Consider the following 20,069-nt stretch of genomic DNA (forward strand, 5'->3'; position numbering starts at 1 on the left):
AGCTCGTCCTTCCGAGGGCACCAGCAGCTTCAGGTCGACGCGTAGATGCTGTAGGAGCTAAGAACCGAGCGTAGTCCCCTCTGAATCAAAGACCCCGATGACGCCCGAGCCTTGGCCGCCGCCAAGCTCGTCGCCGGCGTCATCTCCGGCCAGTTCAGCCCCATCTAAGTGCAGAAATGGAGCTGCGGGAGGTGTGTCGTTCTTCTGGTGCTCTCCGCGCAGCATTTGGCCCCCTGTGCGCCGTTTCCGAGCCCCTCCGCCGTGCTGGTGGTCGCCGGAGGCTCCCCGCCGGCGAGGACGACCTCGCCGCCGGTGGATCTTGGCTGGCCTGAGCTACTGACTGGTGGGGCCAGCCTCTGGCAAGTTTAAAGCTAATAAAAATAAATCAAATAAGTTAATCAGTCACTGACATGTGGGTCCAGCAAGGCTAATCAGTTAATTAAGTTTAAACTTAATCTAAAGTTGACCAGAGAGACTGACCAGTGGGTCCCACTGGTCAGGTTTGACTTTCAACGGCCAGATGGACCTCTGATGTCATGCTCATGCAATAAAAGTATTTTCCAGTATAAAAATAATTCCAGAAATGTTTAAAACTTCAAAAATTTATAGGAATTAATCTGTAACTCCAATGAAAATAATTTATATATGAAAAAGTATCAGAAAAATTCAAGGAATATGAATATGCTACTTTCGTTCATGTTTGAAAAAGTTACAGAACCCAAACATGTAGATTAATGAATAAGCCAATTCTTATGAATACTTTATAAATGGAATTTGGAAAATATTCAAATTTCATCATGAATGACATGATCACACACTGTCCTAATTACAAATCAGTACCCTAACATGCCATCTCATGCATGTTAACATCAAGTTGATCTGAGCATCAGGTCGAATCAATTAAATCGGTATTCGAGAATACCTCGTTTGAATTGATTTTGAATGTGATTCAAATCAACTTCAAACCTAACACATGATGATTATAATAATATCACCTTGCATTCTCATGCCATGCTCATGCATCATTTTGATTGCATATGATTGTTATTGAATGTTGCCATTCATTTCGGTAGGCTCCGCACCCTCGGATTCCACCGAATATCCGTCTGACGGATATCGTCCCTCATCTGAGCAACAAGGCAAGTAACCCTTTTGATCATCCCGATAAATCCCATGTTCTTGCTCCTGCACCTATTTATTGCATTAAGATCAAATGCTTCAACTGCTTTTGCCACGATAGTTGAACCCTCTTCCTTTGCATGACCTAACCTTGTCACAGCAAATAGCCGAACCTTGCAACCTAGCATACTTGGTAGTTGCTTGAGCTATGATGTGCCTTATCCTACTATGCATGCTATGCTTAGAGTTGTGTATGGTCTGTCATCTGGGAGATGAATAGAATTGTGGAAATGTGTTCGGTGAGCAAAGGTTGTGTGTTGAACTTGATTTGGTAAAGGTACCGGTGAAAGGCTGTGTAGGAGTACATGGCGGGTTGTTTCATTGGAACCGTCCATAGGAACTGAGTTCCGTGTATGTAATCCAAGACTAGATACTACCACATGCTGGGCCCTGAAATATGACCCCGCTCGGCCTATTAATCGCGTAGTACTCGGTCCAGGAGTTGCAAGTAGTTTCTGGTGTTTATAGTAATGCTGGAGGCCGTGCATGGTGCAGACCTGAGAGGTGGGCCGTGATGCGGTAGGCAGTGGCACGGTGTACCAAGTGGCACCCAGATGGTGGGCTTGGGAACCCTGCGCACATCGTTTGAGGCCGTGGCGGAAACCTCGGCCGGACTTCCGTACGGGTTACTCTCAGATAGGCGATAAACCTGGACTAGGTACTAGTGTGGTTAACGGTCGTGGCCGACTCCCTCGCTGGGCTTCCGCTTGAAGGTTGCCGAGGTGCCTGACGTGCACATGGCGATAAGTGGCGAGAGCATGTGTGACGAAGTACACCCCTGCAGGGTTATGATCTATTCGAATAGCCGGGTCCGCGGATATGGACTACTTGGAGACATATGTTGTTCATAGATAATTTCAATGGCTACTCATAAAATTGCCAAGATAAGCGTGAGTGTCGTGGACGGCATTTCCGTACGGAGACGGAATGATTCCACGATAGTGTATTGTTGTGGTGTTAGTGAACTCGTGTGCGAGAAGTCAAGTTGTCAAAATTATTTAAAAATGCAAGTTGTCTAGCCACGAGTCAAATGCTGGCTTTCCGCATGAAACCCCACAATACCTTTTGATACCTTGCATGAGTAGTTAGTTGTCCTAAAGTCTTGCTGAGTACCTTCGTACTCATGTTTGCTTAATAAATGTTGCAGAGGTTGCTAATGACCCTAATGGAGGGTTCTTCGTAGACATCGACGACGACGAGTAGCTGGTGTCCCAGCTACGATCTGGCCCTACGTTGGATTTGTAGTATAGTCAGGCCATGTGCCTTCTAGTTGTCCTGTCTGTACTCAGACAGTTTATAACTCTTCCGTTGGCTTGTAAGTGAATGACTGCTATTATGGGTCGTGAGACCCTTAATGTGTAATATTATGTGTGTGGCTCTTCCGAGCCTCTTAAATAAAGCTTGCATGTTTATGGTTATGTTGTGATGCCATCGATGTATCTATACATATCGGTATGCCATGCGTACGTGTGTCGTACTTGATATGTATGGGTTTCGATTACCTAGTCGTGAACTTTAGTAGCACTCCTTACGAGGAAATGCCCCTTTGTGATCCAATGAGCCTTGGTAGTACGCTACTGCTCCGGACACATTGGTTGACCGGCATGTGTCCTTCTTAGCTGCTGTGTCTGTCCCCTTTGGGGAAATGTCACGCGATGTAATGGAGTCCTTGTAGCTTGCTACGACTCGTCTACGTTCGCTGATGACCGACACCTGCTTTGTTGGGTCATGTATGCATGTCCTTGTGCGGTACTGCCACTTTGGTTTATGACTAGACATGTCGATCCGGGTTCTTTGACATTGGATTGGTAGCGACACTATCGCATACGTGAGTCAAAAGACGCAAACGGTCCCGGCTAAGGTAAGGCTGCAGCCGTGGAGTTAACCATGCGCGAGACCACAAAGGGATGCGATGTGTTACAGGCTGGATTCCTATGGCTTAGGATCGGGGTCCCGACAGCGTTGCTATCAGAGCCTGACTGACTGTAGGATTACTAAGCCAAGCTGGTCGAAGTTGAGTCTAGAATTGCTTTAGTTATATATAAGGGAATTGTTTGTGGAAGGGAACGTAAAACTCTTGTTCTCTTCTCAAGTTATTCTATTCTGGCCATCCTCGTCTTTTCTGCGGGAATTAAGGACTAGGTTACTCATCTTCTCCTAGGCTCGTGCTTCTGATCGGTAGCTTATAGGACTACGGGACAAGAGATATTGGGTTTCTGTCATTCCTAGGAAAAGGAAGTAGGTTTGATGATCAGAGAGTTGAACTTGATAGTTGAGTGGTTACGCTATTCCATTTTTGGGTTGTCTCAAAATTTGTTTTTGAGCATTTACAGTCGTTATGCTGCCCAATTTTTCATTCGGAGCTCTAATGCTTTTGCATTACTCTCTAATTACAGATGCCTGGCCGTCCTTCTCGTCAGGTGGTACGTCTGACCAGGTGCATTGATGTGCCGGGTCATACGGCCATGCTGGTCAGGGTGATGTCGGTGTGCGGTTACCGCTGGTACCCCGAGTACACAGTGGAGGAACAGTACCGAGACTTCAACCAGAGCCAGTACATCTGCACTGTTAGGGTATTTCCAGACTACCCTGGAGCTGAGGAGCCAATCCATTGGTCCTATGGGTTGGGAGTCACGGTTGACATGGCAGTACAAGATGCTGCCTATTCAATGCTGACCATTATGAGAGTGAGGCATGCACTGCTGCAGAATTCAGAGTTCTGCTATGTTCCGGCCTCTCAGCCTGGTGAAGAGGGATACCTCAGCGGAGTCTATTTTGATTCTTCTATGGAGGATCCACTACTGCAGTACACTGTTGAGATGCTAAAGAACAGAGACAGGGATGCTCGTGCTCTCCGTATGGAGCTTTATGCTACCCGTGCCCGTCTGTGGACGGCTTTGACGCAGCTTGCACCGGTAGTCCAGACAGGGTATGGAGAGATGGAGATGCTGAACCCTGTTAGGACCCGTCTTCCGGCCCACGTTGACTGGCCAGCTATAGGAGGAGTCACACCTCTTCGGGGACCCCTCTTACCACCAGTCAGGGGACCAAGGCCACATCCATGTCCTTATGGATCCCAGGGATCTCAGGCTAGAGTGTTTCCTGATCCGCAGGTTGAGCTTCCAGGTCATGGAGGTAATCTCTATGAGATGTTCTATGCGGATGCGTGAGCTGTGAGCGGAAGGATAGCATGGTAGTAGCCGTACGTTCACAGTCGTGCGTGACTTGTGAGGTATGCCGGTGATGTGAAATGAATTCCGGAGGCCTAGATAAATAATGTATAGGCAGCTTGTAAGCCTCTGATGAGTAGTTTCACAATTTCAGTAGCTTGCTCTTCAGTTAAGGTTGTACTGAACTATGTAAGGGTGTGTATGAACCATGGTGTATATATAGCAGTTGCTTGTTACCATGCTGTTCGGATATTCATTTCCGCATTCCGTGTGTTTAGTACATTCTTAATCCATAGCTAGTATTGATATGATGTTGGTCTAAGCTATGAGTTTGTTTGTCAGGATGGTGTTCACCAGGTTGAACCGTACCCCTGCTCATGAGCAAGGTGAGGGTAGTCAAGCGTCGCAGGAAGACCTGCCTCACCCGCCTTCTCTGGTGGAAGTGATGCTTGAGGCAGAGAGAAATAAAAGGGAGACCAACCGTCTGCTAGAGCGTATTGAGCAGAATACGGCTCGTCAGCCTAGGAATGCCGCAGTGTCCCTCAATGACTTTGTGAAGTTGAATCCTCCAAAGTTTCATTATTCCGTCGATCCCCTCGACGCTGATGACTGGCTGTGCAGCATCTCACGCAATATTCGCTCTGCGAATGTGTCCGAGGCCGACAAGGTGACCTTTGCGACATATTTCCTAGAGGGACCCGCCAATCTGTGGTGGGAGAACTTTGAAGCTATGCGTCCCGCTGAACCAGTGGCCACATGGGCAGACTTCAGCGCAGCTTTTCATCTGCACCATATTCCAGAGGGCCTGATGGACAGAAAGAGAGAGGAGTTCCGTGCCTTCACTCAGGGCAAGTTCTCTGTGGATGCCTATAGCCGCGACTTCGGTAACCTCGCCCGCTATGCAACAGAGGAGGTGTCTACTGACGCCAAGAAGCAAGCAAGATTCCGTAAGGGTCTGAGCCCTGAGCTCCATCGTGACCTGCGCCTCCATGAGTGTGCAAGCTTTCAGGCCCTGGTCAACAAAGCGATCAGTGCCGAGACTGGTCATACTGACTTCGAAGCCACAAGGAAGCACTCCCGTGACTTTGGCTCATCTTCTGGTTCCGCGTTTCCAAAACGCAGGCTGTGGGTTCAAACAGTTCTCTGCCGCCAAGATACACTCCGAGGCCATCCTACATGGCGCCTCAGACGAATCAGGCCAACCCTCCAGCAAAAGGTTATGGTGGTCCAGCTAGCAATGCTGCACCACGTGCCAACCAAGTGATATGCTACAAGTGTGGAGAACCGGGGCACTATTCCCATGAGTGTCCTCAGAATGTGGGTGCCAAGCAACCCGGAAAGTCCGTCGGGCAAGCCAAGTCGGGCAAAGCTTATTGTGTGAAGCCAACTCCCGCACATGGCCGTGTGAACTATGTGTCAGCAGAAGAAGCTGCAGAGGATCCCGACGTCATGCTGGGTACGCTTCTTGTTAATCATCACCCAACGTCTGTTCTCTTTGACACTGGGTCTTCTCATTCTTTCATTTCAGAAAGTTATGCGCAGTTGCATAACATGTCTTTTTGTGATATGTCAATCCCATTGGTTGTCCAAACCCCTGGTAGTAAATGGCAAACCTCTAGGATAACCTATGACAATGAAATTCTAGTAGATAGGCTAGTTTTTCTAGCCTCATTGATAGCATTGAAATCTTCGGATATTAATATCATCTTGGGCATGGACTGGATGTCACCTCACTATGCCAAGATTGATACTCATTCTAGAAATGTCCAGCTTACCCATCCCTCGGGTGAGATAGTAATTGTCTCCTCTCGAGTTGCCAAATGCCAACTCTATTCCTTAAATGCCAACCCTCTTCCGGAACTTGAAGACATTCCGGTAGTCCGTGACTTCCCGGGTGTTTTTCTAGAGGAACTGCCAGGAATTCCACCTGACAGAGATGTAGAGTTTGTAATAGATCTTGTTCCAGGAACTGTACCAATAGCCAGAAGACCATATAAGATGGCACCCCTGGAGCTAGCCGAACTTAAGAAGCAATTAGATGAGGCCTTGAACAAGGGTTTCATTCGTCCTAGCTCTTCTCCTTGGGCTTGTCCCGTCCTCTTCGTCAAGAAGAAAGACGGAACGGATCGGATGGTTGTAGATTACCGACCAGTTAATCTGGTCACCATAAAGAACAAGTATCCGCTCCCCAGGATCAACGATCTGTACGATCAGCTCGCTGGATCCTCAGTCTTCTCCAAAATGGATTGGAGGTTGGGATACCATCAAATCAAGATTAAGAACGGGGACATTCCAAAAACGGCTTTTGTTACCCGTTATGGCCAATATGAGTACACCGTTATGTCCTTCGGTTTAACCAATGCCCCAGCCACCTTCTCTCGACTGATGAACTCAATCTTCATGGAGGATTTGGATAAATTCGTCGTGGTATACCTCGATGATATTCTCATCTACTCGAAGAACGAACAAGAACATGCCGAGCATCTAAGGCTGGTATTGATGAAACTTCGAGAGCATCGCCTTTATGCCAAATTTTCAAAATGTGAATTCTGGTTACCAGAAGTGACCTATCTAGGACACGTAATCTCTCGTAAGGGTATTGCTGTCAATCCCGAGAGAGTTCAAGCTGTCCTTGATTGGACTCAACCTGAATCGGTTAAGCAAGTTAGGAGTTTTCTTGGTCTAGCGAGCTATTGTCGCCGCTTCGTCGAGAATTTCTCCAAGGTTGCAAAGCCTCTAACTGAACTCCTCAAGAAAGATAAAAAGTTCGAGTGGACACCACAGTGTGAGCATAGTTTTCAGGAACTGAAAAGACGCCTGACTTCCGCACCTGTGTTCCTACCACCAGATTTTTCTAAGGACTTTGTTATCTATTGCGACGCCTCGCGACAAGGATTAGGTTGCATTCTCATGCAAGACCGTCATGTGATCGCATACGCATCTCGACAGTTGCGTCCACATGAGGATAATTATCCCACACATGACCTTGAGCTTGCAGCTGTGGTCCATGCACTAAAAACCTGGCGACATTATCTTCTGGGTAATCGTTGCAAAATATTCACTGATCACCAAAGTCTAAAATATATTTTCACCCAGCCGGATTTGAATCTCAGGTAAAGACGGTGGGTTGAGTTGATCTCGGATTACGACTTAGGGATAACTTACACCCCGGGGAAGGCCAATGTTATGGCCGATGCGCTAAGTCGTAAATCTTATTGTAACAATTTGATGCTACAACAAGGTCAACCACATCTCTATGAGGACTTTCGGAAGTTGAATCTTCATATTGTTCCTCAAGGATTCCTTTCTACCCTGGTGGCGAAGCCTACCCTTAGGGATCAAATCATAGCTGGCCAAAAGCGTGACAAGGGTATATCACGGATCAAGGAGAATATTTTTAGCGGAAACGCTAAAGAATTTTCCATGAACGATCAAGGTGTTGTGTTCTTCCAGAATCGTTTAGTGGTTCCTAAGAACCCACATCTAAGGCAGTTAATCCTTAAGGAGGCTCACGATTCTCCTCTCACCATTCATCCCGGTAGTACTAAGATGTATCAGGACCTACGCCAGAGGTTCTGGTGGACTAGGATGAAGAGAGAAATTGCTGAGTTCGTTGCTAACTGCGACGTTTGTCGTCGAGTTAAGGCAGAACATCAAAGGCCTGCTGGCACCCTTCAACCTCTAGCTATTCCTGAATGGAAATGGGATAAAGTTAGCATGGATTTCATTAACGGATTTCCCAAGACCAAGAAAGGGAATAATGCTATCTTTGTGGTCATTGACCGTCTTTCCAAAGTGGCTCATTTTCTTCCTGTTCGTGAGAGTATAACAGCTAGCCAGCTAGCAGAGTTATATATCTCTCGAATAGTGTCTCTTCATGGTGTTCCCCTGGAGATTAACTCGGACCGTGGAAGTATCTTTACCTCTTGCTTCTGGGAAAGTTTTCAGAATGCCATGGGGACTCACCTATCTTTTAGCACTGCTTTCCATCCCCAATCAAGTGGTCAAGTAGAAAGAGTGAATCAAGTTCTAGAAGATATGCTCCGAGCTTGTGTTATATCGTTCGGGATGAATTGGGAGAAGTGTCTTCCATTCGCCGAATTCGCTTATAACAATAGTTACCAATCAAGCTTGGGCAAAGCCCCTTTTGAAGTTCTCTATGGACAAAGATGTCGAACACCTCTAAATTGGTCAGAAACCGGAGAGAGGCAACTCTTTGGCCCGGATATGATCCAAGATGCAGAAGAGCAGGTTCGCATTATTCGTGAAAAGTTGAAAACAGCCCAGTCTCGTCAAAAGAGCCAATATGATCGTCATCATAAGGCTGTGACCTTTGAAGTTGACGAGAAGGCTTACCTTCGGGTTACACCTTTGAAGGGTACCCATCGATTCGGTATCAAGGGCAAATTGGCTCCTCGTTACATTGGTCCTTTTCGCATTCTTGCCAAACGAGGAGAAGTTGCCTACCAGTTGGAACTTCCTCCGCATCTTTCCAAGGTTCATGATGCTTTCCACGTCTCGCAACTCAGGCGTTGCTTTTCGGATCCTATCCGTGAAGTGGACCACGAAACGCTTGATCTCCAAGATAACCTTTCATACTGAGAATACCCCGTGCGTATTCTTGATCAAGCTGAGCGTACCACTCGACGTCGAAACCTCAAGTTTCTTAAAGTTCAATGGTCAAATCATTCTGAAAAGGAGGCAACTTGGGAAAGAGAGGATCGTCTCCGACTTGAGTATCCTGCGTTATTCCCGACGACTTCTAAATCTCGGGACGAGATTCTTTTGAGTGGGAGTGAGTTGTCACATCCCTGACACCTTAAGCAAGTTAGTTTTGTGCTCATGTCTTCTTTGCATTTTGCATCTAAGAAGTTTCAACAAGAACAAGAAAGTGGCAAAGGAAAAACTCAAAACCCTAGCCACTACTTTAAATAAAGGAAATCTCAAACTAGTTGAAATCAATGAACCCAAAATGGCCTCAAGAAATGTTCAAACTTTCTGATAAATCATGAAAGTAAATGAGCATTGGAGAAAACTATTTTCTTGACACTTTAAGCATTTTAAATTAATGCAAAAATCCACTGGTTTCAAATTTTAAATTTGAAATCAGAAACTATAAATTTTCAAAAATGTTGAAAACTTTGGAAATGGTTGGGAATATTATAACAAATATTCAGGTGTGTCTAAAATAGTTTTTACTTTCTGTTTTGGAGCTGAAATAAATAGCAAAATATTGAAGTAGCTAAAACAGAAACAAAAATAGAAAAAAAATGGGAAACTCTTACATGTCGCCTAGCCTGGCCTGGCCCATCTCCCCGAGTCGTCTCCTCCCTCGCGCCAGTAGGAGCAGGAGGTGGCAACCGCCTTCTCCGGCGCGGCCACGCACCTGTGCGCCTGCCTGGCCGCCGCCTCGCGCTAGCAAGGCCGGGGATAAGCTCCCCGAGGCCACCCCTATCCATTCCTAGCGTCGGTTCCTTCCCCTCCTCTCGGATCTCTCCTCCCCCTCCTGCCGCCATTGGAGCCGAGCAAAGCTCGAGCTGCCCGTGCCCCTAGCCATAGGATCCCCTATCAGAGCACGCCGTTAGCTCCGCCTCGTCGGTCTGGTCCTCCCTGCAGAAGCCGAAGCCACCCCGAGCCCTGCAACGCCCGCGGCACCGTCGTCTTCAACCTCCGGCCGTCGGCGAGCTCTACTCGATTCATCGCCCCCAGGCCTTCCCCGAGCCGTCTAAGCCCTGCTCTGCACTCCCCGTGAGCATGCGGTCATTTCCCCTAAGTTTTCCCCGTCGATCCCCTCCTCTAGCCCTAGTTTCACCGGAGCCCGACGAGGACCGCCGCTGCAGCTCGTCGCCGGTAGCCCTCCGATGATCAGCTCGTCCTTCCGAGGGCACCAGCAGCTTCAGGTCGACGCGTAGATGCTGTAGGAGCTAAGAACCGAGCGTAGTCCCCTCTGAATCAAAGACCCCGATGACGCCCGAGCCTTGGCCGCCGCCAAGCTCGTCGCCGGCGTCATCTCCGGCCAGTTCAGCCCCATCTAAGTGCAGAAATGGAGCTGCGGGAGCTGTGCCGTTCTTCTGGTGCTCTCCGCGCAGCATTTGGCCCCCTGTGCGCCGTTTCCGAGCCCCTCCGCCGTGCTGGTGGTCGCCGGAGGCTCCCCGCCGGCGAGGACGACCTCGCCGCCGGTGGATCTCGGCTGGCCTGAGCCACTGACTGGTGGGGCCAGCCTCTGGCAAGTTTAAAGCTAATAAAAATAAATCAAATAAGTTAATCAGTCACTGACATGTGGGTCCAGCAAGGCTAATCAGTTAATTAAGTTTAAACTTAATCTAAAATTGACCAGAGAGACTGACCAGTGGGTCCCACTGGTCAGGTTTGACTTTCAACGGCCAGATGGACCTGCTGATGTCATGCTGATGCAATAAAAGTATTTTCCAGTATAAAAATAATTCCAGAAATGTTTAAAACTTCAAAAATTTATAGGAATTAATGTGTAACTCCAATGAAAATAATTTATATATGAAAAAGTATCAGAAAAATTCAAGGAATCTGAATATGCTATTTTCATCCATGTTTGAAAAAGTTACAGAACCCAAACATGTAGATTAATGAATAAGCCAATTCTTATAAATAATTTATAAAAGGAATTTGGAAAATATTCAAATTTCATCATGAATGACATGATCACACACTGTCCTAATTACAAATCAGTACCCTAACATGCCATCTCATGCATGTTAACATCAAGTTGATCTGAGCACCACGTCGAATCAATTAAATCGGTATTCGAGAATACCTCGTTTGAATTGATTTTGAATGTGATTCAAATCAACTTCAAACCTAACACATGATGATTATAATAATATCACCTTGCATTCTCATGCCATGCTCATGCATCATTTTGATTGCATATGATTGTTATTGAATGTTGCCATTCATTTCGGTAGGCTCCGCACCCTTGGATTCCACCGAATATCCGTCTAACGGATATCGTCCCTCCTCTGAGGAACAAGGCAAGCAACCCTTTTGATCATCCCGATAAATCCCATGTTCTTGCTCCTCCACCTATTTATTGCATTAAGATCAGATGCTTCAACTGCTTTTGCCACGATAGTTGAACCCACTTCCTTTGCATGACCTAACCTTGTCACAGTAAATAGCCGAACCTTGCAACCTAGCATACCTGGTAGTTGCTTGAGCTATGATGTGCCTTATCCTGCTATGCATGCTATGCTTAGAGTTGTGTATGGTCTGTCATCTGGGAGATGAACAGAATTGTGGAAATGTGTTCGGTGAGCAAAGGTTGTGTGTTGAACTTGATTTGGTAAAGGTACTGGTGAAAGGCTATGTAGGAGTACATGGCGGGTTGTTTCATTGGAACCGTCCATAAGAACTGAGTTCCGTGTATGTAATCCAAGACTAGATACTACCACATGCTGGGCCCTGAAATATGACCCCGCTCGGCCTATTAATCGCGTAGGACTCGGTCCAGGAGTTGTAAGTAGTTTCTGGTGTTTATAGTAATGCTGGAGGCCGTGCATGGTGCTGACCTGAGAGGTGGGCCGTGATGCGGTAGGCAGTGGCACGGTGTACCAATTGGCACCCGAATGGTGGGCTTGGGAACCCTGCGCACATCGTTTGAGGCCGTGGCGGAAACCTCGGCCGGACTTCCGTACGGGTTACTCTCAGATAGGCGATAAACCTGGACTAGGTACTAGTGTGGTTAACGGTCGTGGCCGACTCCCTCGCTGGGCTTCTGCTTGAAGGTTGCCGAGGTGCATGACGTGCACATGGCGATAAGTGGCGAGAGCGTGTGTGACGAAGTACACCCCTGCAGGGTTATGATCTATTCGAACAGCCGCGTCCGTGGATATGGACTACTTGGAGACATATGTTGTTCATAGATAATTTCAATGGCTACTCATAAAATTGCCAAGATAAGCGTGAGTGTCGTGGACGGCATTTCCGTACGGAGACGGAATGATTCCACGATAGTGTATTGTTGTGGTGTTAGTGGACTCCTGTGCGAGAAGTCAAGTTGTCAAAATTATTTAAAAATGCAAGTTGTCTAGCCATGAGCCAAATGCTGGCTTTCCGCATGAAACCCCACAATACCTTTTGATACCTTGCATGAGTAGTTAGTTGTCCAAAAGTCTTGCTGAGTACCTTCGTACTCATGTTTGCTTAATAAATGTTGCAGAGGTTGCTAATGACCCTAATGGAGGGTTCTTCGTAGACATCGACGACGACGAGTAGCTGGTGTCCCAGCTACGATCTGGCCCTACGTTGGATTTGTAGTATAGTCAGGCCATGTGCCTTCTAGTTGTCCTGTCTATACTCAGACAGTTTATAACTCTTCCGCTGGCTTGTAACTGAATGACTGCTATTATGGATCGTGAGACCCTTAATGTGTAATATTATGTGTGTGGCTCTTCCGAGCCTCTTAAATAAAGCTTGCATGTTTATGGTTATGTTGTGATGCCATCGATGTATCTATACATATCGGTATGCCATGCGTACGTGTGTCGTACTTGATATGTATGGGGTTCGATTACCTAGTCGTGAACTTTAGTAGCACTCCTTACGAGGAAATGCCCCTTTGTGATCCAATGAGCCTTGGTAGTTCGCTACTGCTCCGGACACATTGGTTGACCGGCATGTGTCCTTCTTAGCTGTTGTGTCTGTCCCCTTTGGGGAAATGTCACGCGATGTAATGGAGTCCTTGTAGCTTGCTACGACTCGTCTACGTTCGCTGATGACCAACACCTGCTTTGTTGGGTCATGTATGCATGCCCTTGTGCGGTACTGCCACTTTGGTTTATGACTAGACATGTCGATCCAGGTTCTTTGACATTGGATTGCTAGCGACACTATCGCATACGTGAGTCAAAAGACGCAAACGGTCCCGGCTAAGGTAAGGCTGGAGCCGTGGAGTTAACCGTGCGTGAGACCACAAAGGGATGCGATGTGTTACAGGCTGGATTCCTATGGCTTAGGATCGGGGTCCCGACACTAATAGCCTTTGTTTAGAGAGCTAGTCTTTTGTTAGAGCTATTTCAAGTTCAAGCAGCTTGATTATTTAGTGTCCCGACATGGATGTGTACTATAACCACGGAATACGTGGGGAGGGGCCAATTTTTGTATGTTCTATATCATCCCACACGGTAAAAGCAAAAAACCGTGTCTCATGAATCTTTGTGCGCCAAGTTTCCGTGCACCTAGCAAAAAAATTGGCCGACTGCCAAAATATGTGCTCCCTCCTAAGGACATTTCCCTTGCCACTGATCGGGATATATACCTAGGGTAGGGCCATAGGCCTGACCTACATGTCCTACCTAAGGGAACCTCATTAAAGACTTGAAGACTACAAGGAAGGTTCCGACTGGATAACCATAGCATTTGAATCACTCGTTAAGCAACCACTCGGAGAATTTCCTCCTTCACTCGACAATCAACTTCCACTCGGAAGAACCATAAGCCAGTCGATGGAGAAGACCAGAAGCCACTCCAAGGAGGCCGACAGGCGAGCATTCGGCTGGTCATCATAAATAACATTGATTGCGTACGTTATCAGTAGCGTAGGCCTTTAAACTCCATTGATCGAACCCTTGGTTGCTGATAACCCACAAGTATAGGGGATCGCAACAGTTTTCGAGGGTAGAGTATTCAACCCAAATTTGTTGATTCGACACAAGGGGAAGCCAAAGAATATTCTCGAGTATTAGCAGTTGAGTTGGCAATTCAACCACACCTGAAAGACTTAGTATCTGCAGCAAAGTTTCAGTAGCAAATTGGTGTGATAGCAACAGTAGCAACGGTAACAGTAGCAGAAGTGACAGCAGTAGCGGTAACAATAGCAGCAGTGACAGCAGTAGCGACAAAGTAACCTAGCAAGGACCAGTAGGAAAAACTCGTAGGCATTGGATCGGTGATGGATAATTATGCCGGATGACATTCATCAAGTAACAGTTATAACATGGGGAGATATGTAACTAGCTCAAGTTCGTCAATGTAATGTAGGCATGCATTCCGTATAAAGTCATACGTGCTTATGAAAAGAACTTGCATGACATCTATTGTCCATCCCTCCCGTGGCAGCGGGGTCCTAATGGAAACTACGGGATATTAAGGTTCTCCTTTTAATAAAGAACCGGAACTAAGCATTAGCACTTAGTGAATACATGAACTCCTCATACTATGGTAATCTCCGGGAGTGGTTTCGGCTATTGTCACTCCGGGGTTGCCGGGTCATAACACATAGTAGGTGACTACAACTTGCAAGATAGGATCAAGAACACACATATATTGATGGAAATATAATAGGTTCAGATCTGAAATCTTGGCACTCGGGCCCTAGTGACAAGCATTTAGCATGGCAAAGTAGTAGCAACATCAATCTCAGAACCTAGTGGATACTAGGCATCAATCCCCATCAAAACTAACTCAATTACATGATAGATCTCATCCAACCCATCACCGTCCAGCAAGCCTACGATGAGATTACTCACGAACGATGAAGAGCATCTTGGAATTGGCTATGAAGGGAGGTTGGTGATGACGACGGCGACGATCTCCCCTCGCCGGAGCCCAAAACGGACTCCAGATCTGCCCTCCAGAGGAAGAACAGGTGGTGGCGGCGCCTCCGTATCAGAAAATGCGATGAACTCTTCTCCTTGATTTTTTTTCTGGGCGAGAGGGACTAAATACAGCTAGAGTTGGTGGCGGCGGAGCCCCAAGGGCCCCACAAGCCTGCTAGGCGCGGCCAGGGGGGCTCGCCTCCTGGGCTTGTAGCCTCCTCGCTCCACGTCTCTGGTTGATTCTTGCGCCAGTATTTTTTATATATTCTAGAAAAAATCCTCGTAAATTTCCAGGTCATTCCGAGAACTTTTATTTCTGTGCAAAAACAACACCATGGCAATTCTGCTAAAAACAGCGTTAGTCCGGGTTAGTTTCATTCAAATCATGCAAATTAGAGTCCAAAACAAGGGCAAAAGAGTTTGGAAAAGTAGATACGATGGAGACGTATCAGTTTCCACGTATTGATGAGGGCCAGCGCACTCTATATAAGCCACCCCTCCCTTCTGCCACAAAGGTTCGCACCCCGTGTAACACACATTCCACACCACAAGAGCTCCCGAGCACTGAGACATAGGGCTATTACCTCCACAAGGGGGCCTGAACTCATACATCTTGTGTACAAGCTTGCCGTAACTAGGACTCTGCCCTCTCCTTTCGTACCCCTCACCTCTACTGTCAGGTTCATTCCCACGACAGTTGGTGCTCACCGTGGGGCAGGCATCTAAGCGACTTCCGGCAAGTTTGCGATTTTCATTCTCCATCATGTCTTCCGGCTGCGATTCGTTCATGGGCTGCGAGATCTGTATCGGCGTGCTCGCCTTCATCGCCGATGACTCGGCATGGCTTAAGGAGGCGCCTCTCGACGTCGAGGCGCTTACTGCCTCTTGAGCTTGCGTTGCTTTTTCCCTTGAAGAGGAAAGGGTGATGCAGCACAGGAGTAGTAAGTATTTCCCTCAGTTTGAGAACCAAGGTATCAATCCAGTAGGAGAATCAACACAAGTGTCCAGAGTACCTACGCAAACACAAACGAGCTTGCAACCAACGCTATAAAGGGGTTGTCAATCCCTTCAAGATTCATTGCAAAGTGAGATATGAAGGCGGAAAGTGCAACGAAGTAAAAGTGTAAGGCTGAAAATATGATGTGAAGTAGACCCGGGGGCCATAGTGTTCACTAGAGGCTTCTCGCAAAATAGCAAATATTACGGTGGGTGAACAAATTACTGTCGAGCAATTGATAGAATCGCGCAAAGTCATGATGATATCTAAGGCAATGATCATACATATAGGCATCACGTCTGAAACAAGTAGACCGATACTTTCTGCATCTACTACTATTACTCCACACATCAACCGCTATCCAGCATGCATCTAGTGTATTGGGTTCATGACGAACAGAGTAACGCTTTAAGCAAGATGACATGATGTAGAGGGATAAACTCAAACAATGATGTAAACCCCAACTTTTTACCCATGATGGCAACAACACGATGTGTGCCTCGCTATCCCTTCTGTCACTGGCTGAGGTCACCGCACGGTATGAAGCCAGAACAAAGCACATCTCCCATTGCAAGAATCATAGATCAAGTTGGCCAAACAAAACCCACAACTCGAAGAGAATTACAAGGATATGAAATCATGCATATAAGAGATCAGAAGAAACTCAAATAATATTCATAGATAATCTGATCATAAATCCACAATTCATCGGATCTTGACAAACACACTGCAAAAGAATATTACATCGGATAGATCTCCATGAAGATCATGGAGAACTTTGTATTGAAGATCCAAGAGAGAGAAGAAGCCATCTAGCTACTAGCTATGGACCCGAAGGTCTATGGTGAACTACTCACGCATCATCGGAGAGGTCATGGTGTTGATGAAGAACCCTTCGTATCTGAATCCCCCTCCGGCTGGGCACCAGAATGTGCCCAAGATGGTATCTTGCGGAGACAAAAGCTTGCAACGGCGGAAAAGTATTTTCGTGGATCTCTCGCGAAGTTTTGGATTTTTCGGTAATTTATAGGCGGAAGAGGTAGGGCAGACGAGCCACATGGGGCCCACAAGCCTGTTAGGCACGGCCCCCCTGGCCGCGCCTAGGGGGCTTGTGGCCTCCCCTGGTGGCCTCTGCCTTGGTTCTCACGTCCCAGTGTATCTTCTGTTCCGGAAAAAATCTTTTAGGAAGTTTTACTTTGTTTGTACACCGTTTAAAATTCTCCTCTGAAAGGGGTCAAAAACACGGAAAAGCAGGAACTGGCAATTGGCACTGAGTTAATAAGTTAGTCCAAAAAAAAGATATAAAAGGCATACAAAACATCCAAAGTTTGACAAGATAATAACACGGAACCATCAAAAATAATAGATACGTTGGAGTCATATCAAACATCCCCAAGCTTAACTCCTTCTCGTCCTCGAGTAGGGAAGTGATAAAGAATGAATTTTTGATGTGGAATGCAACCTAGCATAGTTGTCCTTTGTAACTTCTTTCATGTGACTTGAATGTTCAGATCCGTAAGATTCAAAAACAATAGTTTGCTATTGACATGAAAACAATAATACTTCAAGCAAACTAGCAAGGTAATCATGAACTTTTGAAATAACAAGGCCAAAGAAAGTTATCCCTACAAAATCATATAGTCTGGCTGTGCTCCATCATCCCCACACAACTAATTCAAATCATGCACAACCCCGGTATTGGCCAAGTAATTGTTTTTGCACTCTTACTTTCTCAAACTTTTTTCAATTCTCACGCAATACATGAGTGTGAGCCATGGACATAGCACTATGGTGGAATAGAGTGTGGTGGAGGTTGTGAGACAAAAAGGAGGAGATGATCACATTGACTCGGCGTATCAAAGGGCTATGGAGATGCCCATCAATAGATATCAATGTGAAAGAGTAGGGATTACCATGCAATGGATGAACTAGAGCTATAAGTATGTGAAAGCTCAAAAGGAGAACTAGTGGGTTTGCATCCAACTTGCTTGCTCACAAAGACCTAGGGCAATTTGGAGGAAGCCCATCATTGGAATATACAAGCCAAGTTATATAATAAAGATTCCCACTAGCATATGGTGGTGACAAAACGAGAGGCTCTCAATCATGAAGAACATGGTGCTATTATGAAGCACAAGTGTGGAAAAGATAGTAGCATTGTCCCTTCTCTCTTTTTCTCTCTCTTTTTTTTGTTTGGGCTCTTTGGCCTCTTTCCCTTTTTTTATTGTGAGAAACTTTGGCCTCTTTTTTTCCTCACATGGGACAATGCTCTAACAATGGTGATCATCACACTTTTATTTACTCACACCTCAAAGCTTAGAACAATGATGACTCTATAGGAATGCCTCCGACAGTGTACCGGGATGTGCAACGATCTAGCTTGGCGTATGACGTTGAAACATCTCGCTAGCTATCTTACGATCATGCAATGGCAATATTAGAGTGACGGCAAAAGTCATGAGACGGAACGGTGGGAGTTGCATGGCAGTATATCTCGGAATGGCTATGAAAATGCCAAAGTAGGTAGGTATGGTGGATGTTTTGAGGAAGCCATATGGTGGGTTTGTGCACCAACGAAAATTGCGCGGTACTAGAGAGGCTAGCAATCGTGGAAGGTGAAAGTGCATCTATACCATGGACTCACATTCGTCATGAAGAACTCACATACTTGTTGCGAAAGTTTTTATTAGTAATCAAAACAAAGTGCTAAACGCATACTCCTAGGGGAAGGGTTGGTAGGTGTTAACCATCGCAAGATCCCGACCGCAACACAAAGGATGACAATCAATAGATCAATTATGCTCTGACTTCCTAACATAGCGGTTCACCATACGTGCATGTTACGGGAATCACTAACTTCAACACAAGTATTTCTAGATTCACAACACCCTACTAACATAACTCTTCATATTACCAAATCCATGTCTCAAAACTAATTGAGAGGAATCAAACTTCTCTTTCTACTCAATACACATGAAGATGGAGGTTTTATTGTATCCTCTTTGGGTACCTATCACCTTTGGGACTACTTTCATGGCACAAGCCAACTACCAAGTTACGCACCGCCATGCTCTAAAAGATCTAAGTGAAGCACATAGAGCAAAATTGTCTAGGTCAAAAGATATAAGTGAAGCACAATGAGTATTCTAGCAAATTCACGATGAGTGCATGTCTCTATCAAAAGGTCTGCAGCAAGGATGATTGTAACACAACAAAAATAAAATACTCCTACGATACAAGATGCTCCAAGAAAAACGCATATCGTGTGGTGAATAAAAATATAGCTCCAAGTAATGTTCCCGATGGATTGAAGACGAAAGAGGGGATGCCTTCCCGGAGCATCCCCAAGCTTAGGCTTTTTGGTGTCCTTGAATTTGGCTTGGGATGCCTTGGGCATCCCCAAGCTTGAGCCATTTCCACTCTTTATCCCTTTGTCCATGAGAACATCACCCAAAACTTGAAAACTTCACAACACAAAACTTAAACAGAAACTCATGATATCATTAGCACAAGAAAACAAACTACCACCTCTTTAGGTACTGTAGCAAACTGATTTCTATTTATATTGGTGTTAGATTACTGTATTCTCACTTTTCCATGGCTAATACCCCCCGATACTATCCATAGTCTCATCAAAACAAGCAACCAACAAAACAAAAATAGAATGTGTCAAAAACAGACCAGTCTGTAGCAATCTGTATACTTCTGGTACTTCAAAAATTCTGAAAAATTACGACAGCCTCGGCAAAAGGCATATGAACCAGCAGCAAGAAGAATGAACTCAAAAGCTCTTTCAGGATAAAAATGAAAAATAATTTCGTGAGTGCAAAGTTTCTGTCTTTTTGCAGCAGGATCAAACAACCAACACCAAACTAGTCATAAAGGTTTTGCTTGGATCAAACACAAAAAGAAACACAAAAAACACAATCATAATAGAATTATGATGGTGTGTACGCAACAAAACAGAAAGAAAAAGATAAATTCATTGGGTTGCCTCCCAACAAGCACTATTGTTTAACGCCCTTAGCTAGGCATAAGGTGATGGAATCACATATCGTCGTCTTTTGTACTCAAACCATAAGTAGCCCTCATCATGGATTCATAAGGAAATCTTATTTTCTTTCTAGGAAAATGCTCCATGCCCTTCTTTAA

The sequence above is a fragment of the Hordeum vulgare genome, chromosome 3H, assembly GCF_904849725.1.
Source record: "Hordeum vulgare subsp. vulgare chromosome 3H, MorexV3_pseudomolecules_assembly, whole genome shotgun sequence".
Lineage (NCBI taxonomy): Eukaryota > Viridiplantae > Streptophyta > Magnoliopsida > Poales > Poaceae > Hordeum > Hordeum vulgare.